Source organism: Benincasa hispida, chromosome 3 (assembly GCF_027475165.1).
Source record: "Benincasa hispida cultivar pf3 chromosome 3, pf3_genome.v1.1, whole genome shotgun sequence".
NCBI classification, from domain to species: Eukaryota; Viridiplantae; Streptophyta; class Magnoliopsida; order Cucurbitales; family Cucurbitaceae; genus Benincasa; species Benincasa hispida.
Genome location: NC_143480.1, coordinates 17,105,223 through 17,116,263, shown reverse-complemented (window position 1 = coordinate 17,116,263; position 11,041 = coordinate 17,105,223).

Sequence of the window (11,041 nt, the reverse complement as noted above, 5' to 3'; positions counted from 1 at the left end):
CTTTGCTTAGTGGACTGTGCTCCCTTATATCCTCTTCCAGGAAAGCAGCGTTTGTTGAAAAAAATATCCTATTTTCCGTCAGATCATAAAAATAACCTCCCCGTGTATCTTTGGGGTAGCCTACAAAGAGGTATAACCTTGACTGTGGTTCTAACTTCTTGGGATTAGCCTCAAGCAGCAACCCCAAATGCGGAAGTGACGTAAATTAGCTTTACGCCTGTTCCACAACTCTAGATGTGTTCTTGCAACACTCTTGAAGGAACACAGTTGAGTATATATACCGTAGTCTCCACTGCGAAACCCAAAACGAGTCCTGTAAGGAAGCGTAACTTATCATCGAACGAACCATGTCTAACAAGGTCCTATTTCTCCTCTTCGCTACACCAATCTGCTGAGGTGTACCTGGCGCTGAGAGTTGGGAAATGATTCCATATTTTATCAAATAGTCTTGGAATTCCGAGTCCAAAAACTCTCCACGTCGATCCGATCGAAGTGTTTTAATCCGTCTATCTAATGCGTTTTCAACTTCAGCCTTAAACTCATTGAACTTTTCAAAGGATTCAGACTTCCATTGCATACATACCCGTACCTAGAGTAATCATCAGTAAAACTGATAAAATACTCATAGCCACCTCGGGTTCGCACATTCATAAGACCACAAAGGTCATAATGTACTAACTCAAGAGGCTCCTTGGCTCTATGACATTTTCTAGTAAAAGGTTGTTTAGTCATCTTACCATCAAGGCAAGATTCGCACACTGGTAAAGAATTTTCTTCTAACTCATTTAGAAGTCCATTCTTCACCAATCTCTCAATCCCATTGAGATTGATGTGCCCTAAATGAAGATGCCAAAGTTGGACATTTTGTTTTGGAGAAATTCGTTGACGTTTTGATTGAGTTATGGCAGTTCTGAATAATTCAGTATTATGGAGGGAATTAATGGCTAATGGCCTTAGCACATATCAGATTTGTTGTGCAAATAAAAACACCATCTTTATGAATAAACGCTTTATCCACATTAAACGAGATAGTATATTTATATTGCAATAAACACTTTACAGAAATAAGGTTCTTCTTTAGTTCGAGACTCCAGGACTATTTGATAGAACTATTTGGAGTCCTCCCACTGCCACAGCTGAGACGATGTGCCTGGTGCCTACTCTTATCGTCATTTCACCAGCCTTCAGCTGTCGCCAAGATCTGATCCCCTAAAAAGAAGAACAAACATGGTCAGTGGCGCCTGAATCAATTATCCAGGCAGAATCATCATTCTCCACTAAACAAATTTCAAGAACAAGTAAATCACATTTACCTTTATCGGCCTTGGCTACTTTCTTCTCTTTCAGATACCGAGGACAGTTGCTCTTCCAATGTCCATCTTGGTTGCAGTGGAAACACTTTCCCTTAGCAACCTATGGACGCCTTCTTGGGGCGACAGACGGTGGATTAGCAGGTGCCTTCCCATTTTCCTTACCACCCTTCTTTTTCTTCCCCTTTGCAGAGTTAGAAGCAGAAGGTGCAAACTTCATTCCTGAGGTCGAACCTCTATGGAACGTCCTAGAGGATGATACAACATTTACCTCACCTTTCTGCCTCTCCTTACTTTTCAGTAAAGATTGGTATGTCTGCAACTCGTTGAGGAGAGTTGTAAGGTTATATTTCACTTTGTTAAGAATCACATTGCTAACAAAGTACAGGAAGCTCTCAAGCAAAGAATGCAGAATTATGCTAACCTGGTTCCCCTCATCGATGGTAGACCCATTCAACTTCGCCACATTAAAGTGGACCATCTTGTTAAGCACACGTTCACAAACAGAGGTGCCTTCTTCCACTTTGAAGTTGAATATGTATTTAAGAGCCTCATGAATAAGTGGTTCAGACGGTTGTCCAAATATCCCCCGCAGGGACTCCATGATCTCATGCGCTAAGACCATAGGCTCATGTTTCTTGGCCAAGACTTCAGAAAGATTTGCCAAGATATAGGCTCGGGCCTTCTCATTCGCCCTTGTCGATCGCTCGTATGCCTCCCGAACATTTCGAGTGACATTAGGAGCTGGAATAGAAGGACAAGCCTTCGTGAGAGTGAACATGAGATCCTCGATGATCAGAATCGTCGTGATCATGTGTTTCCATGTTGTGAAATTATCGCCAATAAGTTTTTCGGCACTTAGCAATGCAAACGTGACTGTTGCCATTTTGAAAATGGTTCTGAAAATATGAACAAAACTTTATTAGAATTTTCTAAACCACTTTTAAACCAATCAGTTTTGCAAAATAGTTTCAAGTACCCTAAGTTATAGACTTCTATTTTGCAATGATGCCCCAATGAGGCAGGACAAACGTCACCGATGGGGTGATCAGTTGCCCCTTTGCTGGGATGAGACATTCTCAACGATTAGGCAGAACCAACTCTTGGAACTAAACCTAACAGCCACCATTTTTCGGTCCAGAATCGTTAACCTTTAACTATTTTGAGTAAATGTAACTCTCTCGTTTTCGGTGCCAGAGTCCCACCCTAATGAGCCCACCATAGGGAAGAAGCAGATTAGAACAGGAGACTAAGTTACCTTATCCTCTTACAGAAGACCAAATAAAGAAACGCACAAAACTGTCATCCTTTAGGGGGACATTCCCAGGGTGCCTCGAGGCGATGCGCAGTAACTTTATTCAACCTAACGAGGGAGACCGAGGGATATGCTATCACACTTCTCGCTCCCACTTACTATGAATACTCTCTCCATCCACCTTGATATTGACCTACCCAAACACCATCCATTGGGGGGACATGCCAAAGGTGTCGCGAGGCCGAGGGTAGATCTCACAGTGTGGACTATTTAGGAGAAACGTGAAAGGTGTAAGTGAAACATCTTATGCCCCAAGTACCTCCCACTTAATGTTCTACCTAGGGTTTCATTAACCTAGACAATCCGACGATTGATTTTAGTCAAAGTTATCTTTATAAACTTTGCTCATAAACAACGTTTGTCTATGAAATATGAACAAGTTCAAGTAGTCACATTTAAACACTTTAATTGACTGTCTTTAACTTGCATGCTTGCATCAAATCTATCTAATTCGCCTTTCCAGGTAAGTTTCCAGGTAGGGGTGTTATGTTTCCGTCAACTTAAATGGCCCAACCTAGACAAAATCTGCCTTAGACAAAAGGTTCCTTATAGATAGATTTGCTACATTTTAACCTTTTATTAGCCAATGTAATCCTATACTGATCAAAAGATTAAAGCCTTAGGGTTGCTAATCGTATTAGAACCGTGATCTTAGGTCTATTTGATCCAAGTTTTAAACACTTTAAAACCATGAATTAAACCTAAGTGAGCATGCATGTCTTTCTTTTTTCTTTTAGTTCTAATTTCTCTTTAACTTTTAAAAAGAAACAACTAAAACCATTGCGCACAACGAGGTGTTTATAACATTTATAAAGTAACCTATGTGTCATACTTCATACAATTTTCGGTCATTACTATATATAAATTTTATATAACACGTAACAACCTAGCAAACATGCTATCATTCACCCTTATATTATAACAATTATAATATAAAGATGATGCATGTCAATGCTTTTTATACATGCATAAATATAATTATAATATTAGATGATGCATGAGCATGCTCTTACATAATTAAATCATGCTTCTCTAACTTATAACAATTACAATAAAGAGATGATGCATGACCATTGCATAACTTAAGGTGGGATTTACTATATGTGCATACTATATGACATATAAAAAGTATACACCGCATGTAATAAATAAAGGATTAATGGACCGAGATGAGCCTTTACAAAAACAGGAATGAAAAAACCCTATCTATTACATTTTTCATCGAGCAAACCGATTCACAGGCAAATCGAGTCTTAAACTGCCAGAAGGTCTTCATCATGTAGCAAACGCCGCAAGTAGACGATCATTCAGCGTGCACTAGACGATAGAAGCATAATTAAACGATCGCGTAGACAACGACAAGGCTGTGAAGCCTGATTGTCTATGCGATCGTGTAGCGCGACGACACGTAAACGATTTACCTTGCGTTACTAAGCGATCATTTCTTCAGTTACTAAGCGATGAAGCTTGTTGACCTAAAAGATCGTCTAGTGCGCGCGCGTTAAACGATACGCGAGGGTGATCTAAAAAGTTTGGGTTACGGGATATACGACACCTTGTCTAGGGAAGCGAGAGATGATACCGGGGTATAGTGTATGCTCTAGTTTATTGTATTTTGTACTGTCTTTTTTTTGTACATTAGTCTCCCTAGGCTTTAGAACAAGTGGGAGATTGTTGAGAATGGTGTCCTAAATCTCCTAGTAGTCTCGTAGTTTCTAAACTTTGTAAACATATTGTTATTAATAAAATAAGTGTTATTTTATAAGCATTTACTCAATCCAATAAACTAAGACCCGAGGTTATTTTATGCAAATTTAAACAAGTATGTAGAGACATACAAGTGGATCTTGTTTAAATTAATAACCTAAATAGTCTGTAGTAGATGGATAGAAGGGACACCTTATCTTGGTGACACTACAGATATGACACGCTTTGTAGATGTAACAAATTTTGTAAAGTGCTACAAATGGTCTGATCTTGATCATTCATGTGGAGACATGCGAGTGGGGGTATCCTATGCAAAGTAGGGTTGACAAAATTCCTCGCAGGGTCGGGTCCCCCCGATCAGGGCAGGGAATCCCCGGTTTGATTGGGGATGTATCCTCGCCCCGACCCCGACCTTGATTTGATATATTTATATATTTATAAATATATATTTATAACATATAAAATAATTTATGTATATATATATGTGTGTGTGTTTATAATGTATAGTGTTCAATTGGAGTCCAATATTAAATATCCAAATTATAACTCTAAGCCCAAGAAGCCAAGTCCAAACTTAAAAAACTAAAACAAAAAATATATAATTGAAAAAGCCAACCCGTAAGGGAATCCCCGTGAGGACCCCGTTTCCCTGACGGGGAATCCCCGCCCCCGTCCCCACCTTCAAATGGCGGGGACGGGGGTGGGAATAGGAAAGAATTTCCCCCACGGGGCCGGGGACGGGGGACACCCCCCGCCCCGGTCCAGCCCCATTATCAACCCTAATACAAAGAGTTTGTATAAGACCGGACCACGAAAAGATTAGTCTTTTTATATAACGTCCTTGATAATAGAGACTTACTGATAACGGGCAGAAATGCACGTTATCATAGTGCTAAGTTATTAAACAATATTGGATTGCGTCCATTAAGCATAAATTCTATAATATTGCGGTCGCATGCGTCAGTGCATTGAAACTATTGATTTTTGTATTTTTTTTGTGCAGAATATGCGTTAACGCAATGCAAAGAATGTGATCATAGGAATACATCGGTCGAGCGCAACTTCATCGCAAGACTTTGCATTGATCATGCTTGCAAACATCCACCCAAGAAGAATTAACACAACATGGTGGGCGCATCCGGATGAAAGGACAATTAAGATCGATGGGACAGAAAGCTGACAGCAGTCAGATCCAAATTAAGTTGACAGTCGATAACAGTCACAAAGTACATCCAGCTTTATCAGTGACAACTATCCGGCACATCAGTCAGGAATTAAAGCTGTCCCATCTGTACAACCAGGAGAGAGAAGCCGCCTTTCACCTTTGATGCCCTATAAATACCAAGTGCATTCTTCAGAGAAGAGGTTAAATAGTCGATTACTTCATCACTTTACAAGTTCACACCTCTGTTCATAGTTTTCTTTTCCATTTCACAGCAGAGCTAGAGAAGGGTGGTGACGTGGAGATCGTCCAAGGCAGCTCAAGAGAGAACCTTGAGGCATAAGAGCAGAGAGCGGGTTGACTCTCGCGAAAGCGAGAACATCTTTAGAGCATGAGTAGAACAATGTAACACCTGGTGGCAAGAAATTGCTCCAGGCTCTTTACTATACTTGCACTGTTATTCTGTACTTCATCTTTTATCTAGTCAATAAAAGTTCTATTTCTACATCTGCTCACTCTCTTAATACGCATGAGTAGCTAAACTAGTTCAATGGGTTGAGAAGAACTAAACTAACATGATCTAGAAAGTTCATTGCTTGCGATTGTCTTGTTTTATGCAGTGTGAAACATCCCTTTAGAGTTGCTCGAGAGAGAATCTAAAGAAAGAACCTAATGTCTCGAGAGAGCTAGGTTAGAATCTGACTTAAAAGAGCAAGATTAGGTCTATATAAACAAGGAATAGGAACTTAGAGATAAGCTCTGTTTGTCAACTTGCATCGCATATATCCTAGGAATAGGAATGATATTATGCGGCCGCATATTTGTGTGAATGCATGTTGCCATTGCATAAATAGAAATAGAGGTTTATATGTAAACCCTGTAGACTTATCACATATTTATCGCATGTATTCTAGCTTTAGAAGTCGTGGCATTCACTCCGAGAGGTGGTTTACTATTGTATGCATGTTGCATGATCGCAAGGCATGAACGCAATCTAGAGAGTGTCAGTCGAAACCCTTCTCAACCCATTCACCGCATATTCATCGTATTTCCCGTTACCAACTCTTTTTGAACTCTGCCGCATTTATTATTATTTTCATTAACGCAACAACAACTCAACACTTATTTATTTAATCGGTTACCACAAGTTTTCATAAAAATCTCTAACGCAACTATTTTCACAAGTCCCTATGTTCGACCTTGGACTTACCAGGAAACTCAGAGGAATTTACACTTGGATTCCGCTGGGGAAACTTGAGTGCACAACGCTATCCATCAATACATATCATCCATATTCCACACTTAATAAAATAACGCATCAAGTTTTTGGCACCGTTGTCGGGGACTTCAACAAAATAGTTGTTAACGGTAATTTTTGTGAATCTTTGCAAAACTCTCAATCTCTGGAGAACTACGACCCGGAGATTGAGAGAACATTTCGAAGGAGACTAAGAGACCACCAACAACAACCACAATCCGATAAAGAAGAGATGGTGGAGCAGCTTAGGAATGAAGCACCAAACAACAACAATGCCATGGCAAATCCAATTCTGTTGGCTAACGATCGCAATAGGCCCATTAGGGACTATGCATCGCCAAACCTCTATGATTTCTCTCTAGGAATCATGAGACCTACCTTAGACGGAAGTAGATTTGAAACGAAACCGGTGATGCTGCAGATGATCCAGGCTGCAGGTCAATTCGGAGGAAGGTGTGGTGAGGATCCGCACGTCCATCTCCGAAATTTTATTGAAATCTGCAATACTTTTGTGTTCTCGAATATCTCTGCTGAGGAGGTTCGACTAACGATGTTCCCATTTTCTCTCTGTGATCAGGCAAGGAAATGGGCTTATTCACTCGAACCAGGGGAGATCACTTCTTGGGAGTAGGTGGTGGAGAAGTTTATGAAGAAGTATTTCCCACTTACTGAGAACGCGCGACGGAGAAAGCTTATTACTAATTTTGAACAAGATATGGACGAATCGCTCAGTGATGCCTGGGCGAGGTTTAAAAGGTTGGTCCAAGATTGTCCGCATAATGGGCTGCCAGACTGCCTTCAAATGGAAATTTTCTACCACGGTTTGAATCCTGCTTCGTAGATCACTGCCAATGCGGCAACAGCTAGTGGTTTGCTTGACAAGACTTATGATGAGACGAAAAATATCCTGGATCGCATCTCCAAGAATCATGAAGATTGGAGGGAGAGCGACCAAAGATTAAGACTCAAAGATTCTGACACAAATAACGGTGCTATTGTTTCATTGCAAAACCAAATGACCACAATGATGAATTTGATTCAAGGAATGACGATCAGCAGCCCAATACTGCAAGGTAGGCAAATCAACGCAATAAGTTAAGACACCGCAAGGTAGGCAAAGAACAACACCTTTTCCAACACCTACAACCCCGGGTAGAAAAACCACCCAAACTTTGCTTGGAAGAATCAACAACAAAATTTTCAATCTGTGGCATAAAAAGAAGTGCCACCAGGGTTTTCTCAACGCAGCAATGGTCAATAGAGCAACCAAGCAAGTAGCTCACAACAACCACCGCAATCTTCTTCCCTAAAAAGCCCTATTGAAGCAATATATAGAGAAAAATGAGACGGTGCTTTAAAGCCAGGCTACGTCCATCCGCAACCTTGAATTACAAATGGGCCAGATTGCAAATGAGCTCAAAAGTAGACCGCAAGGGGTGCTGCCAAGTTCAACCAAGTTTCCACACAACCCAGGGGGTTTATGTAAGAAGCAATGTCAGGTTGTGACATTGCGCAGTAGAAAGACTGTGGAGGGAGAAAAGAAGGAGCAGAATAGATCAACCTTTATCGTAGCTGAACCTAATATTGTGGCAACGCAAGAAGAAGAAAAAGAAAATGAAGCAGTAGAACCTGAGGTTGCATCAACCTTAAAGTCAAATGAAACAGGAACGTTGAAAGTTCAGTTACCATCTTTCCCTCAGAGGCTAAAGAAGAAGAAAAACGAGGAGGTACAGTACCAACGCTTCCTATCTATGTTAAAACAATTATATGTTAACGATCCTTTCAGTGAAGCGATTGAGGAAATGCCTGCCTATGCCAAGTTTCTAAAGGACATGGTAACCAAGAAAAGAGGCGCTGGAAAATTTGCCACGGTGGCACTAACGCAAAGTTCCAAATCTATTATCCAGCCAAAGATGAGCAATCCTAGGAGCTTCACTATTCTTTGCTCCATAGGAGGACTCTATATTGGGCAAGCCCTGTGTGAATTGGGGGCCAGCATAAATTTGATGCCACTGTCAATCTTTTGATAACTAAATGTGGGGCAACTTGTGCCCACATCCGTGACTCTCTAACTGATAGATCTCTGGTTCATCCAGAGGGTAAGGTGAAGGACATGCTGATCACGATTGATAAATTTATTTTGCCTAGCTGACTTCATCATCCTGGATTATGAGATCGATAAAGATATTCCCATCATTTTGGGGCGACCTTTCCTATCAATAGGTCGTGCTCAAATTGATGTGCATAAGGACGAGATCACTTTGAGCATAAATGGACAGAAGCTCAAATTTAATATAATTCGTGCCATGAAATTTCCTGATGAGGAAAACCCGCAAGATTCTGATGATGACATGAATTTGATTGAAGAAGAAAAGTCTGATGAAGGGTATGAAGAAGAGGATGCCAACACATCCGTAGCTACCTACAATGCGATCGTAGCAAAAACAAACAAAGAAGAAGGATTGATCGCAATGCAAGAGGAAGAGCCGAAGGAAGAAAGAAAAATAACGCAACCTTCTCTCGTGGAGCCACCAACCCTTGAACTAAAAACCCTACCAACACATCTGAAGTACGCATTTCTGGGGCAGAATGAGAAGCTGCCAGTGATAATTGCCTCCGCACTTAATGCAGATCAAGAGAATGCGTTGATGAGCATTCTAAAAAAGCATGTGCGAGCAATCGGCTGGACACTCGCTGATATCAAAGGAATTAGCCCCGCGTACTGCATGCACCACATTCGTCTTGAGGACGACCACAAAAAAAACCATTGAAAATCAACGCAGACTTAACCCTGCGATGAAAGAGGTCGTCAAAAAGGAGATTATCAAGTGGTTGGATGTGAGCATTATCTATCCTATTGTGATAACACGTGAGTCAGCACCATGCAATGTGTGCCAAAGAAGGGTAGAATGACGGTGGTCCCCAATGAGAACAATGAATTAATATCGCAAAGAACCATCACTGGATGGCGCATAAGTATGGACTACCGCAAATTGAATGCGGCCACAAAGAAGGATCACTTCCCTCTGCCATTCAGCGATCAAATGCTGGATAGATTGGCAGGGAATGATTTTTACTGTTTCTTGGATGGATACACCAGGTACAACCAAATTATGATAGCTCCTGAAGACCAAGACAAGACCACATTCACCTGCTCATATGGGACATTCGCTTTCTGCCGCATGCCATTTGGCCTCTGCATTGCGCCAAGCACGTTCCAGAGGTGGATGATGGCAATCTTTTCAGATTATCTCGAGGACTCAATAGAAATATTTATGGATGACTTCTCTGTTTATGGGAACACTTATGGAGTATGCCTGGCCAATTTGGAGAAAATTCTGAAAAGATGTGAAGAGACGAACCTGGTGTTGAACTGGGAAAAATATCACTTCATGGTGACAGAGGGTATAGTGTTGGGACACAAGGTCTCTCGAGAAGGGTTAGATGTGGACAAAGCTAAGATTGACGTAATTGAAAAGCTTCCACCTCCAACCAATGTAAAGACAGTGCGAAGCTTCATAGGGCATACTAGATTCTACAGACGATTCGTTAAAGACTTTTCTAAGATAGCAAGACCAATGAGTGCGTTACTAGAGGCAGACAGAAAGTTTGAATTTGACAACAATTGCCTCAACGCATTTTGAATTTTAAAGGATGCTGATTATCGCACCCGTCTTAATTGCACCGGATTGGATACTGCCGTTCGAAATCATGTGCGATGCAAGCGGGTATGCGATGGGAGCTGCACTAGCGCAAAAGAAGAAAACAATTTTGTACCCCATCGCATATGCGAGTAAAACTCTGAACCCTGCTCAAATTAATTATACCACCACTAAAAAAGAGCTCCTGGCTGTGATTTTTGCGTTGGAAAAATTTCGGGCATACTTGTTGGGAACGAAGGTACTCAGTCATACTGATCACTCGAAAATCAAATATTTGATGATGAAGAAGGATGCAAAGCCGAGATTGATAGATGGGTTCTCCTCCTTCAAGAATTTGATATCGAGATAATTGATCGAAAGGGGACAGAGAATCAAGTTGCGGATCACTTATCCAGACTAGAAAATCCTGAGATTGACCGCAATGAATCTAAAATGAGTGTCGTGTTCCTAGACGAGCAACTGTTTCGCATAGAAGAACTGCCATGGTATGCGGACATCGCTAATTATTTGGTCTGTGATCAATTTCTTGAAGATTACACTTACCATCAACGAAAGAAGCTCAAGAATGAATGCAGACACTACTATTGGGATGAGCCGAATCTGTATAAACGAGATGCAGACCAAATC